General features: G+C 39.8%; 1 protein-coding gene across 4 annotated transcripts in view; it reads right to left on the bottom strand.

The window, feature by feature from the left end:
- GRIK2 (glutamate ionotropic receptor kainate type subunit 2) overlaps nt 1-23,425 on the bottom strand; it is a 614,149-nt gene that overhangs the window by 198,227 nt on the left and 392,497 nt on the right. The window lies entirely within an intron of this gene.

Raw genomic sequence — 23,425 nt, 5'->3', positions numbered from 1 at the left:
TCATAGAATATTAGAGTTGGAAGGGACCTCAGGAGGTCATCTAGTCCAACCCCCTGCTCAAAGCAGGACTAACCTCAGCTATATCATGCACCTTTTCTGACCATCTCACGTTGATGTTAGTGAAACACCCCCTGTGATCCACTAGCACTCGCAACACAACTGAAAATTATCTCTTTCAGCTTATGTACTGTTTATAAAGGTGGTCTGGTGCCAAGATATGGACATGCATGCCATCAATCACCCCACCGCAGTTAGGGAATCCCATCGCATCAAAACCATCCACTATGTCCAGCACATTACCCAGGGTCACTACTCTTTTAGCAGAAGTTGATTAATGGCCCTGCACACTTGGATCACAACAGCTACCACAATGGATTTACCAACTCCAAATTGATCCCCCTGACCGGTAGCAGTCTGGTATTGCAAGCTTCCACACAGAGATCACCACTCACTCCTCCACTGTCAGATCAGGTCTCATTTTAGTGTTGCTGCACTTCCAAGCTGGGGAAAGCTTTGAACAAAGTTCCCGGAAAGTGGCCTTCCACATTCAGAAGTTCTGTAGCCCATCACCCCATAACTGTATAATGATGCAATCCCACCAGTCAGTACTTGTTTCCCACGATCATAAATGGTGCTCCTCTATGTTCAGTTGCTGCATGACTGCCAGCAGCAACTGAGAATTGTTTCATTCTATGGTTTTGCAGCAGGGCTGCTTGAAGGACGCTGCAACATTCTGCATGGTGGTTCTTGTCTCGGCTCTGGCAATACTGCAGGATAAGTTGTGAAGTGTTTGTAATGCTCACAACAAGAGTACACAGCTGAGCAGGCTCCATGCTTCTCGGGTTATGGCATATGTGAGGCTAAGCCAGGGTTTTGATAAAAGGAGCGAAAAAGTATGGTTTGTTTACCATTGCAATCATGGGAGGGAGGGAGGGAGGGAGGAAACTGCATCATGGGAGGTCAAAGCTATGTTCCCATTCCCTTCTGCAACAATGTTTCATCCCATGAAGCATTTCAAGCCCTTCCCAAAACCCACTGCAGCTAGTTGCTAGTCATGGTGCACCGCTCTCTGCATCGATGCAAACAAGGACACACTCCATGGACACGAGTGTGATGGGGACATGCCCAACCAACTTATTTACTTTGGCAGCTGGATGTCAATTTAAACTAAGTCGACTTAACTCTGTAGTGTAGACATGCCCTGACATTCTGATAGACAGCAAAGTCTCTCTCTCTCTTTGACCAATTAAATTAATTTGGGGGGTAGAACTAATCACAGAAGCTATTTTGGAAGGTGGAAGAGGGTGGTAGCATCTCTAATTCTGACGGAGAGTCTCAGACTTGGGAGAGGAGAGCCTTGAACAGGGATGGGCCTGTCCGAGGAATCTATAGCCCTAGATACTAAAGTATCATAGTTGGGAAGGTTTTTGTACCAGAATGTTTCTTCTACATGTAGAACCCACAAGAAATTGGACTGATAGACTCCTCCAAGACTCTAATAGTTGGAATGCCTTCAGTACTTGCCTCCAGTGTTTGTGGTATAGTGGCTGTGGTACAGACTAACCTTTTTCTGTCCACCACTGCTATCATAGACTTGGGCTTAAGCCTATGTGGCATATGAGAGAATGGGTTTCAATACATACAGCAAAGCAATTTCCTTTCTGGAAAAAAACTATTAGAGTACTAGGAGGTATTCTTTTCTTTTGGTTATTAAATGGGTGCACATCCTACCCATCACTGTAAAAACGTGAAAGATATATTACAACTGGGCATAAGTGCACATATTTTTGCATACAACTGTGTTTCACTATTCAACTGCTCTTCCTCACTTCCATATCTTATCTTCTTCAAATGGCTCAAAGAGACAGCAATAGTATACAGGAATTCTATATGGATTTGTTATGCTTAGCTTGCAACCGTATATCTTTTACAACTGCGTATGCTCTAAATCTACCATAGTTTAGCTGAACTTCAACGCATTAAATCAAAGGGGATTTGCAGGTCATGCATTTCTGTGAACAAGAACTGTAAGTCATTTCCTTCCCCAATTCTCTATACTGGTTTCTGTACAAAAAATGAATTGCAGCCCTGTCATTTTATTTCTATTTTGCATGCACATATAGCAAAAAATGGGCTTTCATTAGTGGAATGAGATTACCATTCTGTCTCCTAGAATATACCAACATGTGAAACAAGCCTAAACTAGTTTGTTACTGATTGTTTTGCATTTGGAACACACAAAGGAATCAAAAGCTGATTATTTATAGATAATATAACTTAAAAATAGGATAAATAAGGACAGAATAAGATATGAAGTGTGAGTTCTACAGAATATACAGGGCAGAATTAATCACTGCCCTGGTGCTAGCCTCTGATGCTTGCTGGAATGCCCATGAGGACTGTCTGAACTTCTGGCCCCTGCTATAATAACCCCTTATAGACCATTGCAACAGTGAATAATGAGGCCCTCAGAATTCTTTGACCTCTCCGCCTCCTGCCCTCATATTGCCACCTGGACAAAAAGAAAGAATGGAGGTTGTACAATCTCTGCAGAGTGTCTCTTGGAACAAAGACAATCCCCTGGGAACTTCTGTGGCTGCTCTGCAACCCTTTTGTGCCAGTGTGCAGGGCCACAAACAAAATGTGAATCAAGCTCATCATCCCCACCTGCAATTAAGGAATTAAGTCAGTGTCCAACCACGCTGCCTTCCTGAGTTTTGGCTTCACTGCTGTCTCAAAAGCCTCACCATAGAGCTCAGCCTAGACTTATGCCTAGACCTTGGCTGTCTCTAGGATACTCCTCTTCTGTCTCATCTTCCTGATTCGCTGAATCTAGAGAGCCATTCTCACCTCCCTTATATCTTGAATGGAGTCAAACTGCATTTGCCATGCTGAGTCAGAAGAACTTCATCACCTTTACACAACATTCAAACATCGGAAAATAGAGATGGTAAACAGAGGGAAAATGCCACTCTATCACAAGAACCCTATGTATCTTTTACCTTTGTCATAACTGTCGATGCTATTCTTATTTTTTTTAAAAATACTACAACGTTCTATGATAATAATTCAAAATACTAACTTACAACATGTTTAATTCAGTGTTTTGGGCTTACAAAAGGCTATAGTATTTAAATGACTTTTTAATATTGTTATCAATTCTGAAAGACTAGTTGCCTCAATAATTATATGCAGCCAGCAGTAAGTGAGAAGTTAATTATACATGGCATCATAAAATATTTCATATTATCTATTTTAAAATGTTTCCTGAGGTGTGATCTTATGAGATCTCACAAAATGAGTAAGGTCAGCAGTTTGATGGGAGATCGCCAAGGTAAACCTGGGGTACTGAAGATAATAGATTTGGCAGCGCTCTTCCCTCTGAATCAGTAACACTCCGATGCCCAAGCATGTTTCTATCAGTGGTGAGTGGTTAGAAGTGTCATCCTTGGAATGAGATTGAAAACCAAAGTATAGAACACTTTTTTTTTTTTTTTTTTTTGGAAAGAGTATGGGTACTAGCACTTTCGACCTAGCATCCTGGGTAAATTTCAATATGGGTAATTAAACTCAGCTTGTTTAAACATTGCCTATAATTATAATTAAATAATTTATTGATCTAACCAATGTGTTCAGTTACACAAGCTGCCATACACCAGCTCAGATGAAGCTGCATTGCAGTGATGGGAGAATTTTCCAATTATAAACAAACAGTTTATAATTGGAAAAATATTCTGGGATACTTTGGGAAGTAATCAATAACTTAAGTGCCAAATCAGAATAATTATAATGATTTTATCAAAACATAACATGTGTGTTTAGATGTGTTACAGAGTGGGTAACAGTACATTTATTTTAGGGATCAGTTTAAGCACTGTATGGAGCAGCACAGCAGCCACATAGGCTCTTGCAATGACCAAAATTATGCTGCCTATGTAACACAAAAAATTATCCACACTTTTTATAAGGTGGAACAAAATATTTTTTAAAACAGAGAAAGAAGCTGGATTGTGTGTTATTCATAGATGTAATGACTGGTTACAGTTATTAGACCTTTGGCATGGTATAAAAATTGATTGTTTTAGCAACTCAACTCACATGTCACCAGAGAAGCACATTAATTTTTAATGTATATTGATGAACTGAAAACCACCTCTCAACTATGGCATAATAGGATTAGAAGAATTGATAAATGCACGGAGTTAATTGCTCTGGAGCATTCCGGACTCTAGAGAGGGCAGAGGTTCTATCCATTTTGAGAAAGTCTGCATCAAGAGTGGAAACCCTTGCTCAAAACTTGTAAGCTAGCACTAACAAGATAGTATAACAGGACTTAAATATGGCAAGAAATTGCAAAAACTATCCTGGTGAAGAAAAAAGTTTGAGGGAAGTTGAATGAGATACAATGATTGCCATTAAAAAGTCTGCACTTGCCTGAAGTAACCAACAGAACAATATCCAATATGTCAGCTGTCCTCTGTACTACTTCAAACAGAAAATCACTGTGGCATGTGGTAATTCTTTGGCTCCTGTTGACAAATGAGACCCTGGCCTACTGGGTGACCTTGGAGAATTTACTTAATCTCAGTGTGCCTCAGTTTCCCAATCTGTAAAATGGGCATACTGATATGGCCCTCTGTTGTAATATGCTATATTAGAGCTAGGTGTTATTTATTTATTTAGGGACCATTATATTAAAGCCTATGAAGAGTATACCAAAAATTGATTAGTTCTTTCCCATTATCCCAAAATACAAGAATGAGGGGTCATAGAACAAATAATGGACATAGGTCTCCACACAGTGTGTAGTCAATGTGTGAAAATCACTGGTGCAGGGGGTCATACTGTTGAATATTACAGATAGATTTTTAAAAGGCTGTATAATTTTACTACTCAGAAAGAATACATGTAGCCATGCTGTCACAATTCCTGAGGTAACTGCACCTCTGACCCCTTCATGGCTCTTTGGGCTATGTTTACACAGCAATTAGACACTCAAGGCTGGCACATGCCAGATGACTCGGGCTCACAGGGCCCAGACTAAGGAGCTGTCCCATTGCAGTGTAGACTTCCAGGCTCGGGATGGAGCCCAGGCTCTAAGACCCTGTGAGGTGGGAGAGTCCCTGAGTTCAGGCTGCAGCCCAAAGCCTGGAAGTCTGCACTGCAATGAAACAGCCTTTCAGCCCGAGTCAGCCGGCACCAGCCAGTGTGGATTTTTCTTTGCATTGTAGATACATCCTTTGGGGGCACGCAAGTCAGGAGTCAGGCCTCTAGCTGTCTGGGTTGTGTGTTCCTCCCCCTCCAGACCAGGAATATAGGCTGCAGCAGTAATTCCTGCAATGCACTGCAATTACCTCAGCAAGTCTGACTTGAGTTCAGCACCTGCAGTTCTGTTCTCTCAGGGGAAATGACAGGGTGAATCACTTCATAAAGCACGGTATTTATTCAGAACCAAAACCATTAGAGAGAAAACATACATTTGAAACCAATACACAGCTTATATGCACACCTATCTTACCAGGCATCATCCATCTTCCACATGGAGATCCTGAAAGGTTTCAAAGTCCTTCAAACTCTTTTAGACAGGTCTGTCCCCCTTATTAGAGTCTCATGTCAGCTCCTAAATTGGGTGAAAGTGACCACTCCTCTATATCAGGCTGGTCACTTTATACAATTCTCCATTCTTTGTTTGATGGGCCTCTTTACCTGGTTAATATGCTATTTTCCCCAGGGGGTAGAACTTTTTCAGACATGTATACCTGTCAAGGGATTTGCTGTAATTATACCCTTGTGATTTTAATTCTGGATAGGTTTTTTTTTTTTTTTTTTTTTTTATGACTAGGTACTGTATTGCTTGTCTTGTTTTGAGAAAGAAACCAACCCCTTCATACTCAGCCAGTAACTAACAAGGGGAAACTGAGTCACATATTTTTACATAAAAATAAATTAGACTGTTTCCACTTCTCCACACACAGAAAATCAGATAATGATAGGGGTAATCAAATCTCATTCCTTGGGGTTTAAATTGGGGGTGGGTCCCACAGGGTCAAGAAGGAATTCCACCCTGGTTCTATGAGTATTGCAAAAATGGCTAGATGAATTACTGGCAGTGGGAAAAGCAAAGACTTCATCTTACTCTGAAGCAGCATGTATTAGCTAACACCTAAGGCAAGATACCAAACAAGACCATTTCTATACGCGTACATTTACAGATTAAAATTTATTTCTCTAATATAATATATTTCTTCATAAGCTGATTTAAGCAAGACTTCTGTTATTGAGAGGTATTAACCTGTCCTTGCATCAACCAGAAGACTACAATCCAAGCAATGGTCCGTTTCAGTACTGAAACATAAACAAGATATTAATTTTAAAAAATTTAAGCTTTTACAGTCAAGTAAGTAGTGATTATTATGAATCGGGTAAATCATTAATTATTTTTCCCTTTCTTGATTTTTTTGCTTAGGTTTTTTGCTCTTTTCTGTTAATAAACCTTATTACTTAGATAGATAAATTCTATATCATCTGTGCAACCATAATTCTGGCAGTTCTTAACTTTTAAGTGATTGACTTACAACCTGAATAAATAGGGTTTGGCTTTGCTTTTTAATGGAATATGTTACATACCTGCACATATATACATCCATCTCTCTCTCTCACACACAAACTCTCTCTCTCTCTCTATAGGCAGGGCTCACAGCACAATCTATTATTAAGGTTGCCCAACACTATCCACTCTATAACCCTATTTTCTGTTGCTTATAACTTTGCAAACTTTAGTCATTTGGGCAGAATTTTTCCAGGCTGGCTGTCTGCCTGAGGCTATTAATAAATATATTTAATTTCAGACAAAATGGTTCAGATATTTGAGAAAGAGGCTAAGGGAAAAATACAGGGATTTTCTGACTATGTTAAAATTTTCTGGTGACCTTTTCTTTGAGAAGTTCTTGACCCCCAAGTTTTAAAGCATGGACTTGAGTGTTTGTGTCAGGGATGTGCCATTTGCCATACCCATGAAATTCCCAAATTCGGCAAAGTTATAAACCTTAAAAAATCTGCAGTTCACACATGCTCAGCAGAGGCTACTTCAATTTTTGCAGATAAATTTCCCAAACAATCTGTCCGCATTGAATACGCTCTAACCCTGGGCTGAGCATGACTTTCCTTGCAATTGCAGCTCTGGGTCATGCTGGATCTGGTTCCAAACACCTAAAATGAATCAGGGAGCTGGTCTATCCTGTGCTCTCAATAAATTCCTGTTTGGCCCATGCACAATGGAGGAGAAAGCAGCCTGATTCAAATGCAGAGGGGATGTGTGCTGAGGGAGGGCAGTGGATACAGAATCTGAGGGATGGAGCAGAAATTGGGACTGAAGGTCACTGCGGGGAGGAAGGAGAAACTAGAAATGGAATGGGGAGAAGGGACAAAAAGAAGGGACAAGCTGTGTTGGAAACTGCAAGCCAATAGGTGTGGGAGAGATGGAGATTGAATGAAGACCCGGGGCTGGAGGTAGGAGATTAGGGCTACCTGGGCAATTAAACTGGGGCTGAGAACTGGTAAGGTTGGGTGAAGAGAAGACAAATCTGATGAGGAGCTAGGGCTTGCAGAGGGAACAGGGACTGGCTGTGCAAAGAGATTAGGAAGAGGAGCCAGGCAGTAGGGAGAGACTTCAATATCAAACAAGGAACTCAGGGACACAGACTGGGACTCAGAGTAAGTGGGAACAGGTTACGTGGGGATATGACTGGAGGTCAGGGTGGGGGAGAAAGATAGATTGGATGAGGAGCTGTGAACAATTGCAGACCGACAGGGGAGAGGGGGGCGGAAAGGGGCTATGCCCTTGAGCACTGACTTATGTGGGGGGGGTCGTGGGCCCAGCCCTCCTTAAAGGAGCTGCCCCCTGCTGCTGCAAGCAGCCAGAGGCCACCGGGTTTTGACATCCCTGGTGGTCACCCCGACTCCAGCTCAGTCCTACCAGAGGCTGAGGGCTCCCGCTGCAAGGGGAGCAAGCATTCTCCCAGCCCTCTGTCCCTGTGATGGGTGCAATGACAGCAGGGAGCCATGGGGACCCCAGCCGTGCAGGGGCCAGGCAACAAACCCAACGGCAAGGCTCCTTCACTCCTGCTCCCCAGCGCATCCACTGCCCCCACAGTGGGAGGGGAGTGGGGGAGACCGGGAAACAGGCCTGCAGATCCCTTCCCTCAGGGGCGCTGCTGCCGCTGACACCGCCGCTGACACTGGGGGTGTGTGTGCAAATGCAAGTATTGGCCCTGGGCGCTGGAGACCCATGGTACGCCACTGGCTGGGAAAGTGGGGGAGTAGGAAAGGATGGGCAAAGAGACTGCAGATAAAAACCTGAAGGTATAATGTGGAGCTGGGACTGGAGAATGAAACTAGGAGTGGGGAAGGGAGATTGGTCATAGAAGCCCAGATGAGTGAGACTAGACTTGCTGGGAAGAGATTGGGACTGAGATGAGACAACTCCGAATTGGAGACTGAGACTGGCACAAGCCACGGGCAAGGAACAAACAGGACTGGGACATGGCAGAAGGGGTCAAACTTGTGGGGAATGGGCAGAAGAATCTGGGCAAATTCCCCTCCAGAGCCTGGAAGTCAAGATTCCAGACTTCACCAGTACTCTACTGTCAGCAAACATCTATGAAACCCACTAGCAAAGTGTTGTATCCCCCTTTATCTCTGGCACACAGAAAGGATGACAGCCTACTACTGCTATCAGTTGCTCCATTAGCTCAAGTGGCAGAGGTCCATGCAGTGGCTCTAAAGGTTCAAACATTGCTGATGAAGCCATGTGGCTGTCAATATGACTCCACATAATGGAATTTCTGTTTGTTTGGGTTTTTTTTTCAGTTTTCTTTTTTAAAAACCTATGAAATTTAAAAGAAATCCACAAACAAACAATACGTTAAGAGAACATTAACCAAAGCTGCAAAATGAAGTGTTCAAAAGTTAAGAAAGACCAGAACTAAAGATGCCTTTGTAATCTTAATTCACACTTTCCTAGTGTGTATGCATTATGAAACACTTTTTAATTACATGATCACATACTATTTTTTCCACAAGACCCTACCTCATTCAGTGCACAGGATGGACCTGCTCCGGGGATCAGTCAGCATTGTAAAGCAAAACAGACTATTGCCTGTAAGATCCCTGCTTTGTTTATTGCAGGTGTAGAGTGTATAGTAAATGAGGCAGGGGATTGCAGGAAGGAAAAGGTTAGGCTAGTCATTTAACCCAAACTTTTCAAAGGTGGTCACTAAATATGTGTTCCTCATTGCCTGGGTGCCTAATTTGACAAAGCAGCGGAAGAGATGTAAGACATTCATAACTTCTGGGATCTGATTTGTAGAAGTGCTGAGAACTCATAGCTACAACTGGGAACGCTGTTTTAAGCACAAAAATCACTACATAATATTAAGTACTCTGAAAAAATCTGGTTCTAAGTGACTCAAACCTGGCACTCAAAATTAGTTGATATTCTTCATCTTAATTTGTGTCTCAGTTCCCCATCTGTAAAATGGGGATAATAATATCCTATCTTCTCACAGAGGCACTGTGAAAATAAAAGTATTAATGAAGCACTCAGATACTATCGTGTTGAGTGCCATAGAAATGACCATGAGAGAATTAATAGTTCACTACTCCGAGCAGCATTTGAACAGCGTGCAGTTGGCTTAGGGCCAACATTGAATGAGGATAAAACAAAATATTCAATAGCAGCTCATTAACTGAGCACTACCCATCCTGTAATAATGTTCTTTTGTTCTTTTAACATAGGTTTTGTGCGTGTAATTTTGGAGAGCAAGAGGAAGAGAAAAGTATGTAAATAATCTACTCAGTTTAAATAATTATTTTGAAAGGATGTTGTAAATCCTATGAAAATGCATATATGGATGCATGTGTGCATATGCATCTACCTAAAAACACACAAGTGTGCCTGTATATTTATAATATAATCATACATGCTATGGAACACATATAAATAAAACATACTACTAAAACTCTTGTAAATCCTAGAACTGCTAGACACGCTAAACCTCAACAAGACATATTCAAATTAATTTGTTATGTCTATTCCTCTGCTTTGTCTACCTGTTGTATTGCTTAAACACCAATACTGCAGTTCTTTCATACCTGAGTACTTCTTTCTTTGATGCTGTAAAAATAAACAACAACAACTTGCCAACTCTCCAAACAGTATTGGTGTCATTCCCAGAAGTAAATTTCCTGATAGCAGCACATCCTGAAAGCTACTGGACTATTAAAATGCATGTTGGTTGATACCTGACATTCCCAAGGGTTCCACCTCCCTGCAATGTTTACTTTGAGAAGAGCAATGATAAAATCAGGGCATGACTGTTGAAGAGTAAAAATAATCATATAATAATGTTTATTTATATGCAGCTTTTTAGTCCTATGTAAAGGTGCTTAATAAGCATTGACTAATTAATCTGCATAGCATCCCACAAATTCTACTATCTCCATTTCATAGAGGAGGAAACTGACACAGAGGTTAAGTAGTGACTATGTCTAAGGTCATTGACTGAGTTAATTTCAATGGGGGGATTAGAATTAAAGAAAATTTGGCTCCCAATCCTGTTAATCAATTGTAGATATGTTGTGTTTGAGGGTCAGGGAAAGTAAGGGGCTGGGTTTTTGAAGAGTGGAAAATTAGAGTATCTATCAGCTTTAAGCTTTTCTAGTTCAACCAATCTTTATCTGAGCTCACCAGTGTTAAAGAAAGTAAAGTGTGGTTTTTTGTGGAAATGGACTGAATGACTGGAGAAATGATAAACTCTCAGAAATGGAATTCTGAAGTATTTTATGGGAGCTTCAACGTGAAAAGTTTAGAATTACAAATCACCTTTTCAGAGGAAAAACACACATATGTAGAAGCAGCTTAACCAATTTTCTCCAGGTAATTTAATTTCTATCAATGAGGCCATCTCCCATGCCCAACCTTTTCAGAACCAGAAGTCATAGAATCAAAATTTATGCACATAAGTTTATATAACACTGGATTTAGATCCCCATGGGAATTAACTTTCTGTTCAGGCAGCCTTAATTTTTGCATACCCCCTTGGGTAGACATTTAAATATAAACTATAATTCTTCAAGTGATTTTCTACCTTTATTTCTATCATAGCACTAGTATCGATCATTTTTATGAGCCAGAAAGTGGCCCAGCCAACATAGCCACCAGGTGCACATGAGGAATTAAGACCCTCACACATATGTCCCTGTGCAGGCTCCCCAACCCTGGATCCAGACATTAAGGGAAAAGCAGGTGTGGTGTGTGTACTACTCCCCATCTCAAGAGACAGAGTGGACAGGAATAAGTGGAGCCTTGGCTCTCCTCTGGCAATGCCACAGCCAATACAACAGAACCAGGGCAGATTACGAGAACTCCCTGGAGTGAGGCAGGAGCAGAGAAGGGATTGTACTTTACTGAAACACAATTTCTTTCCTATGTGACATAATTACACACACAGCGCTTTACACAGGACAGACTGTAAATGCACAATATACTGATAGTCCTAAATAATGAAAGATTTAGACAATCACCTTAAAAAAAGGTCTCATGTGAACCCTTGTGTTACTATCCTATAGGCTGTCTTCAAATTTATTGACAACTCAACAAAAACTAATTTTGTTTCTTTGTACAGGTTTTATGTTTCCTATCTAAGTATATATTAGCTTCATCATTGACTTAATAATTTTATTTATCTAACCTAACTAGCCAGGCTTGTTCAACTACGTAATTCCAGTTATGAATGTGTCTGAGAAATCCTAGCTCAGTGCATATTCTATTTTTAGCATCTGGTCATACCTCTCCTGTAAAAAGAATTGGTCCCTGATTCATAGTTTAATTGGTCCAGTGATGATATTATTTTGCCAATAACTTCCTGTTGGATAATATTTGTTAAATATTCTCCATCCATTCCACAAACTTGCTACATTTAAATATCCTAAGGCTGCTCAGAAACAGCAATGAAAAGGTAATTCTTAATAAATACATGTGCCAGCTCTGGATATGGGCAGGAAGGAAAGCTCTCCTAGACAAGAAGTAGAAAAGACAATATTAGTTTCCATACAGAAATCTGTATGGGTGAAATTCTGTTCCTACAGAAGTTAATGGGAGTTTTCCTATTGTCTTCAACAGAGCAAGGATTTCACCCTATATTTTAAAATAAGTACAATTATTTTAATAAGACAGAGCATCACCCTTGCTGCTTTCAAAGAGTAGGTTTGTTTCCACAATACTGGCAACAGACGACTCATTTGTTGGTCATTTTTGTCGAAAACCAAAGAGAAAGAGAGCAAGAAAATGAGCAAGGGAGAAAAAAGAGGGGTGAAAAAGAAGAAGAGGTAAATAGATTATTGGAAAGAAGAAGGCACCAGGAAAAAAAAAAAGATCTGTGGAGAAACTTTTCATAGTGAACACTGAATCTGGGAAAGCTAAGGGCAAGTCATCTCTGTTCACACTGCAAAGGGCAAGAAGCTCACTCTGTTTCACAACTTATGGCCTTTCCTAGTGTGACAGGGTGCTGGGCAAAGACTAGTAAATCAGCCCCCTGTCATGCCAGCTCTCATTTAGGGAGGTAAATTGGAGCTGACTGGAGAAAACCAGCACCTAATTAGAGAACCAGAGATAGCTGCCATCCCAATTAGCCTGGGGCTGTATAAAGGGCTGAGAGGGAGGGAGCCAGGGACTGGAAGCAGAGCAGTGGCTCTTCCCTCCTGGCTGCGGCTGCTGCTAAGGGGCAAGCTGTGTATGGGAAAAGGTGGAGGGAGCACAACTTGTAAATAAACCTACACCAGTGGTTACTGAACCCCATGGTCTCTGACTGACTTTGAGAACACAGCAGAAGAGGAAGCAGGGTGGGCTCGGTAGCGCCCTGCTACACCTAGGAATCATACGGTCAGGGTGGCATGTTTCAAAAAACAGCAAATCAGGGCACAACTATCCAAATCTCTGGGTATCCTGAAACCAGCAGAGAAATCCCACAGATCTCAAAGCATCTGTTAAGAACTAAACCCTCCACGTCATTCCCTAGGCCCCCATCCCCAATGGCAGTAAGAGTTTGTAAAGATGGAGTGGGAAGTGATTCAGAGTGAGCAGTTCAGATTCAATTCCCCCACCTTCAGATACATTCATAATTTTTTCATCCAGCTTCCTGACAAAAATGTAGGGGACGATCTGATCAAAATACGTTGTAATAATATTTACAGCTATGAGGAAAAGTGTTTGCAGGGTTTTCGACAGTGCAGTCGGGGTTGACTGGACTTATTTCATTAAGTTTAGATTGTGTGTGAGTTCCTTGCACATTGGAGAACAGTGCTTATATTTGTCTGCCCTTTGGATGATAATTCTTTATCTATAGCCTGCCCATTATTTGGGATCAGTAGCATGCTTCTGACTTATCATTTGACTGGGACTTTATGCATGTATTTCTCCCATCCCTTCTACTGAATTACTATGTATTTCTGGTACACTCAACTATATTGCTTCTAGTTCATGATTTTGTGTCTGGCAAATCCTCTGCTAGAAACAAGTGGGCCTCTTTGTGTCAGCCTGAAAGAATTCAAGGTATTCTCCTGCTATGATTCACATGTTTTAAACTTGGGTGTACCAGCCTATACATAACACCACCTCTGCCTGATTGAACCTGTGCATGTATGTCCTATCTGGAAGTTCCCCCTTTGACCTTTATCAAGAAGTCGCTAGATGTGCATTCGAGTGGTAGTGTAAATCTGGCTTGTCCATCACAAAAAAATCTGGTTAGTGCCTATTCATACTGACCAATCTGCTCCACTTCAAAATAGAATAAACTGTTCCACGTAAAAATATATAATTTCATTACAATTTGGGGGGAGGAGGGGAAGAGGATAGAATTTTCAACAGTGTTTAAGTCACTTAGAAACCTAAGTCCCCTTGCAAGTAATTAGACACTTTTGAATATTTTACCTGGGGCACCTTAGTCATCAGCTTGAAAAGCAGACACTTCCTAAAAGGTCATACGTGACTTTCCTGCAAAACTTTTTGTGATATGTCCAAATCTTATTATACAGTGCTCCAATACGGTATCAATAACTCCTCAACAACTTGTCTTCTTACATCACTAGTGGAATAAACAGAAGGTTCATTCACATGGTTACACTCAATCACAACCATGTTCCTATCAGTTTCCAGCTTGATTTTATTAAATATATATTATTTCTTATAAAACAATGCTTAAATGGAACAGTTCAGTCAGATTTGAAGTGAAGCAGATTAATCATCAATATGACTGGGTTAAAAGTAGACACAGCAGAGAAGGACAAATACATACAGATGCATAATAACCAATGTTCAGCCACTATTAAAAAAAATGAAACAGAAAACTCCATTAGGAACATAGCAGTAGTTGACAGCAGTCGTGTGGAAGAACTGGCCGCTCGCTGCACTAAAGAAAAAGAAGAGAAAAGCTGGTGGGGAATTAGTAACATATAATAATAATAAAGGGGACTTTGTTGCAACATTCAAATGTACAGTAGGAGGTTTTCTAGAAAGAGGCCAGAGAATAACAACATAGTCATTTTGCCGGAAGCAAAAAGAGAGGTTCAGGCAACAGAGGAAATAAGGTTAGTGGGGTGTTAGAGAGGTGCCTGCTGTGCTCATTCAAGTTGGGACAAATGACATTGGAAATAAAAGGTCAGAGTATTTGAAGCTGAGGCTTAGTGAATTACCAATTAGACTGAAAAGTATAAAAAGCACAGTGATCTTTTCTGGCACATTACAAATTATCATAATAAATTATCCTATAGATCCCCAAGACAGAATTCACACAGAAATAGAATACTACATTAATGAGAGGGGGGAAAAAAAGCATGCCACCATAATTGTAATTGGAAAACACTGGGAATATTTGGGGTAGTAAACACAAATAGAAAATTTGTCATAGATACTAATAGTTACAAAACTCTAGGTGCCCATGTCAGGTTTAGAAAAAATGACCAAGACAGGATAAACTTGATCAAGTGAACATAATATGATTAAATATTAAATGGTGTGGATCAGTGGCTATGTCTTCAGAAAGACTACTGGGAGAGATGCCAAAGAAGCTTAAGCAAATATAATTGATGATGATTAATGGAAATTACTTAAAGTAAAGAGAAATGGTTCAGACATAAAACAATAGTGGTTAATTTACAGGATAAATAAATGTATACCAAGAAATAAAAATGCAATTTGAACAGATGGCCTTCAAATGGCTAAGTAGATAAATCACGAAGGAGCTAAATTAAAAACAAAAGCTGTATGATGCTTGGAAACAAATGCAAATAAGGCTGAGAAAATAAAAAAAATACTGAAACAGACAAAATGCAATATTAAATATATTATAGAGAAAGCATACTAAACAAGTGAAGAGAACTCCAACTGTGCTTTCCTAGTACTACAAATGCAAAGGAGTAGTCAAAACAGAAGCTAAAATGTCAAAGAACATTAGAAAACGAAGTAAAATTGTAATTAGAAATGTGTGCGTATTTTAACTGGCCCCCATGGCTACTGGAATTGCAGGTAAAAGTGGCAACCACAGCTTGCCAACATACTGTGTGGCTAGTGGAATGTCATCCTTGGAAATATCATCTTCCACAGGCATCATTCCACAGGCATACAGTACTATGATAAACATGGCATTGTTCTCTAGAGTACTTAAAATTTTGATCATGTAACGTTCTAAATCCAATTCAATTTTAAAGTGGATTAAGTCTGGGTACTAAATAATCTTTAGACCACGTTAGATCCAGTACTTTGGCGAATTAAGTCCATATTTTGTACACTGATTAGACTCCTTTTGGAGTAAAATATATTATGTATTGAATTGCAACTAAATTCAGTTGTTGCGATTTAAATCTGGTCTGGACTATCTCATGTTCATTATCTTTGGGGGGTAATGAATCCCTTTCATGTGTGTGTGCCCCCTTTCCCACCCTTAATGGATATACAGATTGTTAGTTATTATTTACTAGATTCAAAGGGACTCTTCTCCATTCTTTTTCTTCTTGATTTGTGCACTAGAACAATGGCTTCATCACCACTGATCATGCTCTTCTCTGCTAGTTTCTCTCCTCTCTTGACTTCTGTGACACTGTGTTCACCTGGAGTCTCTGTCTACTTTGTCAACCACTGTTTCAGTATGTCTTGGCTGCTCCATATCTTCCTCTCTCTACTGCTGGTACCTATGTGTCTCTGGTCTCCTCTCTTTCTGTACACCGTTGGTCACCTCATTACTCCTATAGCTTGATATTTTTTAATCTTTGACCAATATGCAGATGATTCCCAAATCTATTCTCTTTCTTCCCACCTTTGTCCAGTCTTGCACTTCCAAATGCTTTCTGATTTGTTCCTGGATGGCCTGTCACCATGCAAAACTCAGTCTCTCAAAACTGAGATTTTTCTCTCTCCTCTCCCCAGAGCCAGTCTCTCTTTCACTAAAATCCATCCTTTCCTCACTATCTCTACTGCTTACATCTTAAATAAAGTCTCACCTGGATTACCGTAAATTTTCCTTTTTCAGCCTCCAAAAATTCTGTTCCTCATCCCATATCAAGTTCAAGATCCAGTTGATTTCTCTGAAGATCCCTTCCCATCATCATCCCCTAACCAATAATACCTACACACATCTGTACCTGTTTTTCTTGTCTTTTCCCATCTTTCTTTTTTCAATTGTAAGCTCTTTGGGTCAAGGAAGTGCTTTGTAAAGTGCTGTGTAAATTTGTTGCAAGATATAACAAGTAAATGATAAATAATATTACTTAGCAGCGATGTTCTCCTTTTCATCAAGAGCTCTCAAGGCTCTTCACAAAAGGTGGATAGGCATTTTTCCCCACATTTACTTTGGAAACTGAATAGAAATTATTTTTATTGGAAATAATTGTGATCAAACATGTCAGGGAAAGCTTAGATTTGATTACCTACTGACTCCCACCAACTAAAGTGGAAAGAAAGAAAGAAAGAAATGAGATAAGGATGATCTAGGAAACAAAAAGATTGAATAGTTTAATCATTCATAGCCTCAAATATAATTGACCCTATACTGTGAAGCCACTTAAAAGAATATAGTATATGCATAATGAAATCTAATTGAATGAACAATGTAGAGTTTTAGCAGGAGAAGCTTTTCTTAAACAATCTCTGACTATCTGGGGAATTTAAAGATAAGAATGATACAGGGAATGTGTGTGCTGCAATCAACTTTATTTTTTACATTTTTTGATTTATAAGGATTCTCAGGCAGCTTTTTTTCCCAAGTACAGTTTCCCATGATAGGCACCTGATTATATTAAGAGCTGTAAAGCTAACGTAGATCAGATATAGAGGTGAATAAAGAAAAGAAACAGTTAGGAAAAGGAGAAACCAAGTGTGAGTGAATCTATGTCCACCTGGGAAAGTAAGGGTCAGTGCTCAGACATCTCTTATTATCCTTTAATGAGAAAGATAAGAACTAAATTTTTAACTAGTTACGTTGACTGACAGCAAGAAATTGTGAGAAGCACTGAATGAAAATGGTAGTAAGTGAAATACAAGAGGATTGGGGGTGACTGGTTGGTGTATATAGCAAATTAAATGTAATGGGAAACAGTTCAAAAATTAAAAGTGAGTCAGTCTGAGTATTGACCAGCATGAGAAAGACATGCACTGCAATGTTTTCCTCTCAGTTCTGAATAATATAGTACTCACTAGACTATAAAAATAATAAGCAAATTCATTTGAAGACCATATGCCTCATACATACAGACTACTTTCCTCCCTGGAATAAGACTACTTAAGTCAACCTAGTTACACCTGGGATGACTTTGGTGCACTGAGTCTAGATGAAAGACACCAAACTGGATCTAAAATATATCTACATATAAGCAAAGAGTTCAGATCAAAATTCCTTGTTCCATTTGAGGTATATTTGTAATTATTACAGTTCATTGTTAAAGTGAGAATAGTGAACGTAAAGGTGGTTCATGTCAGAACTGACCTTTCATAGTTACGTAAGTGGCAACTGGCAGCTGTCCTTACATCATAAAGCTTCAGCACTGTTTGCTTTTTATAATTAGAAGCTGTACATAGCTAATCTCACTTTTGAAGTTTGAGCCATAATTGACACTATAGTCTTGCCTACCCCACAGGTTAAAAAAAAAAAAAAGTGAGACACATCATCCCAAATCAAAAGATCTTTGAACATCCCCATCCCATCCCCAATGTGTGTGTGAGAGAGAGAGAGAGAGAGAGAGAGCGCGAGAGAGAGAGAGAGAGAGAGAGAGAGTTTGTATTGTTCATTCTCCCAAATGAATTGGGAAAGCTGATTTTTGACTCCCACTGCAGGAGCTCTCACCCGAACATCAGCCTGTACCCAGCCCAGCAATTCATTCTGCTTCCGTCAACTTCCAAATCAATCCAATCTCTCCAGTCATAGAATCATAGAAGATTAGGGTTGGAAGGAACCTCAGGAGGTCATGTAGCCAAAACCCCTGCTCAAAGCAGGACCAATCTCAACTAAATCATCCCAGCCAGGGCTTTGTCAAGCCACACTTTAAAAACCTCTAGGGATGGAGATTCCACCACTACCCTAGGTAACCCATTCCAGTGCTTCACCACCCTCCTAGTGCAAATTGTTTTCCTAATATCCAACTTAGACTTCCCCCACTGCAACTTGGGACCATTGCTCCTAATTCTGCCATCTACTACCACCGAGAACAGCCTAGCTCCATCCAGTTGCTGCATCAGATCTGCCCCTACATCTATTTTGCCACCCTCATCAGTTTTGCCTGTCCCAGCCCCCCATTATTTTCACCCTCCGTCTCTTCCCTCGCTCAGATCAATTCTGCCTGCACATCAGTTTAGCTAACCCAGCCACAGCTCTGTTCCTCCTAGGCTTCTTCACATGCCTCTCCCAGACTTGGGGAGACTGAAACAGTTCCCCTTTCTCCCTTTTTCATGCTGGGGGGAGGCAGCTCCAAGGGTTCTTCACCCCCTCTCAGGCCAGGAGTTGCATCAAGGAAGGAGGGAGGAGCACACCCATTGCTCACAGGAGGGTAAAGGGGAAGCAGGGAGCAGAGTTGCATTAAGCTGCTGAGCTCTTCCTGCTCCCTCCTGTCCTCACCCCTTCTGTGAGAATTCTGTTGGTTTGCTGAGGTGAGGGGGGCAAAGAGCTCAGCCTGTTTCCTGCAGCAGTGGTGGTTGGCTGCTCTACTCCAGGAGTCCAGCAGGTGGGCCAGAGAGGATTTCCCCTAGGCAAGGCTGAAGCTTCTCAGTGTCATTGCCAGATGGGCTCTACCCCTGCCAAAATCCCATGACTTGCCAAAAAAAAAATCACAAGAGTCTGAAACACTGACCTAGCTCCATAGTGTTGAGTTTTCTCAATTAAATTCTATTTTATCCACTTTGCATAGCTTCCTTTTTTCAAAAATTGCTTCTAATTTTCTTTGTCTTATATTAACAATCATTTGTTGGACTTCATGAAAATTGATTTTAATAACTACAGATTGAGTTTTTAATCTTCATTCTATTAGTGACCATGTTCTGTTGCATAATAGTTTTCAGCAAATTATACATTAAGAGGAAAGAAAAGCCTTTAAAATGCAAACTTTTTTAAAAAATTGTAATTTTTAGTGTTCCATGACTCCAGGAGCTTTTTAAATTAGATTTTAAAGACAAAATGTTAAGATTCTTCTAGCTAAATTGCAACAATAGAATGGCTCTGTGTTTATGGATGCAAATAAATGTGTGAGAACTAATCAGGTAACTGAATAAAGTAAGTACTACTTTGATTACACAAATATCAGTTTGCAAAAATAAATAAAAGGTCTATTTTCTCTAAACGAGCATGTTGATTTTGCAAGTGCAAATAAAATTTCAATGACAGAAACTTTGCCTAACTTTATTTTTTTAAAGAAAATCAAAGGGCTAAAGATACTTGCCAATTGTTATACAATCCCTAAAAATGGTGTTAGACTTTACAATAGACGCAATAGTCCCTGCACTAGAGAACACTAATTAGGACTAATATTTCCTGGTTTCAGATATGCTGTGATTTAAGAGCTAAGAAAGGAAGGATAGAGTTGATATCAATTAGAATATTCAGTTCCTGAGACAAAACTAGTGCAAGCATGGTGATATAAGGATTATTTTTTTGTTTACATAAATAGAGAGAAATGTCGAAGTGTGTGTGTCATTACTGGCTAATTTCTTGCAGTTGTCATGATAGAAGTGAGTGTTTATAAGAGTTTAACTGTGGAGCGGATAGTGACTAGTAGAGATGGTCAGAACTTTATAAAAATGGTTGAAAGGTTTGGCTTTTGTTTTAAAGCAGAATGAAAAGAAATTTCAAATCCTCAGAAGTTGTGAAACAGAATTTTTGTCCTGCACTCAGCACTGCTGACTAAGGCTGGTTGAAAATTTTCTGGTTAAACTTTTCTTTTATGGAAAATTATGTTCTGGGGAAAATAATCAGGGAAAGTGTCTGCTTTCCTCAATTTTTTAAAATTTTTCATTTGAAAATGAAAACACTTTTTTTAATGTTCTGGCTGAAAATTGTTCTGTTCTCATGTTTTTGATTTTTGCACAAGAAGTCGAAAGTTTCTGTTCAAAATTTCATCCTAGGGTACTTAAGGAACTGGTTGCAGCAACCTTGAAAACAGTAGCAATTATCTTTGAGAACTTATGGAGGACTGGAGAAGGGCAAATGTACCTTATCTTTAAATGGGGAAGAAAGAAAAGCCAGGGAATTATAAACCAGTCAGCCTAACTTCAATACCTGGAAAGACACTGGAACAAATTATTAAGCAATCAGTTTGTAAGGATCTATAACATCTAGAGGATAACAGAGCTAAAAGTAATAGCCAGCATGGATTTTTCAAGAAAAAATCATGCCAAACCAATCTAATTCCTTTTTTTGATAGGGATAATGGCCTAGTGGATGGGGGAAAGCTGAAGACATGATATATCTTGATTTTAGTAAGGTTTTAGACATGGTACCACAAGACATTCTCATAACCAAACTAGAGAAATGTGATCTAGGTAAAATTACTATAAGGTGTGTGAAAAACTGATTAAAAACCATATTCAAAATGCAGTTAGCAGTGGTTCACTGTGAAATGGGAGTGGGGGGAAGGGATGGGGCAGGTGTGGACAGATTATGACCAAATGCACCCCTGTATTCAGACCCTACACACCATTGTAATAAACTTTGTACAAAATATGCCTTGTGAGGCATTGTTTGAAAACTAATAATTCACTGGTCATTAATATCATGGTGAAATATATGTAGCAACATTATATGTAAAGTTATGAACATTAGTTGAAGTTATGACTGAAATGTGGTTACCAGACAAGTCTGGAGAGGGGATACACCTGTTTCTTAAAGACAAAAGACAAGCTGATGCCTTTAGCAAGGTGTCATCAAAGTTGATGGGCAATTACCTGTTAAGTGGCTGTCACCTGTTAAGAAAGGGGGCAGGAACAGATTGACATACATTTTAGCAAACAACAGCATGAGACCTCTTTCATCACAAGGCTCCATGATTCCAACCTCATCCTTAGGGGCAACCCTCAGGAAAATACATTTTGAAGGCGGACTGGACAATAAAGTGAGGGGTAAAACCACCCCAAGGTATCTTTCCCTATCTCTTTCTCTTTCTCTTTCACCTAAGATAAAGGAAGCTGCCATTTGACTTTGGGAAAGATCCTGACCTGAAATTTGGTCAGCGCTATTGCTGGAAGCATGTGGCAAGAATTTTATCTTGAACCAAGTTTAGTTTGTTAAGATTTACCACTAGAAAGCTTTTTATCTTTATTTCTCTTGTACCCATTTCTGACTTTAAAGCTTATACTTGTACTCATTTTAAATCTATCTATATCTATCTCTTTGTAGTTAAATGAACTTGTTTTATTCTTTAATTGAAACTAATCCAGTCTTGTGTTTAAATTGAACTATATGGGTAACTCCATTTAAACTAGCAAATTGTACACTGACCTCTTCCGAGGGCAACAGACCTTCAATATGTGAACTGTCCAGGAGAGGACTGAACAGTGTACAACACATGATTTTGGGGGAAAATTTGGGACTGGGAGTGTGTTGAGGTCACCCTTAAAGTGGTAATTGAGGCTGGTAGAAGCCAGAGTGTGACTGGAGTGTGTTGGCTGGCTGCAGCTACATACACACACACACACACACATACTCATGAGGGGCCCAGGTTGGGAGTTACAGCAGCAAAGCATTGTAAGGCACCCAAGATTGCAGGGCAGGTAGTGAAACAGCCCATCACTGGTCCAAATTCCCCCCCAGAATGTCATACATATATACTGGGGTCCCACTGGAGTTTGTCTGGGGTCCAGTCATTGTTTTCATTAGTGACTTGGATAACGGAGTAGAGAATATGCTTATAAAATTTGCAGATAACACCAACCTGGGAGGGGTTGCTAACACTCTGGAGGACAGGATTAGAATTCAAAATGATAAATTAGAGAATTGGTCTGAAATCAACCAGATGAAATTCAGTAAAGACAAGTGCAAAGTACTACACTTAGGAAGGAAAAATCCAATGCACACCTACAAAATACAGACTAAAAGGCTAGGCAGTGGTAATACTGAAAAGGATCTGGCGGTTATAGTGGATCACAAATTGAGTCAACAATGTGATCTAGTTGCAAAAAAGGCTAATATCATTCTGCAGTGTATTAAAAGGAGTGTCATACGTAAGACACTATAGGTAATTGTCCTGTTCAACTGGGCACTGGTGACTCCTCAGCTGGAGTAAATTATGTCCAGTTCTTGGTACCACAGTTTAAGAATTATGTGGACAAATTGGAAACAGTCCAGGGGAGAACATCACAATTGATACTAGATTTAAAACTCCTGACCTATGACAAAAGGTTAAAAAACTGGGCATGATTAATTTTGGGAAAAGAAGACTGAATGGGGGACATGATAACAGTCTTCAAATATGTCAAGGGTTGTTATAATGGAGTTGGTCAACAACATGTTCTCCATGTCCACTAAAAGTAGAATAAGAAGTAGTGGGCTTAATCTGCAGCAAGGGAGATTTAGATTAGATATTTGGGGAAAAAAAACAAAACTTTCTAATTATAAGGATAGCAAAGCAATGAAATAGGCTTCCAAGGGAGATTGTGCAATCCACATCGCTCGAGATTTTAAAGAACAGGTTAGAAAAACATCTGTCAGGAATGGTTTAGGTGTCCTTGGTCCTGCCTCAGAGCAGAGCATTGGACTAAATAACTTCTCCAGATCCCTTCCAACCCTACATTTCTATGACTATCATGTATTCATATTTTTTGATATTTCTGCTACATTTTTTACAAGAATTTTATTCCATGTTGTGGATAATTAGTTGGTCTGTCTTTCTTCACCTG

The sequence above is a fragment of the Emydura macquarii genome, unplaced genomic scaffold (assembly GCF_026122565.2).
Source record: "Emydura macquarii macquarii isolate MOO-44397 ecotype Brisbane River unplaced genomic scaffold, CSIRO-AGI_Emac_v2 contig_1146, whole genome shotgun sequence".
In the NCBI taxonomy this organism is placed as follows: domain Eukaryota; kingdom Metazoa; phylum Chordata; order Testudines; family Chelidae; genus Emydura; species Emydura macquarii.
The sequence above is the reverse complement of the archived record's forward strand: the minus strand, read 5'-3'. Positions and strand labels throughout refer to the sequence as shown.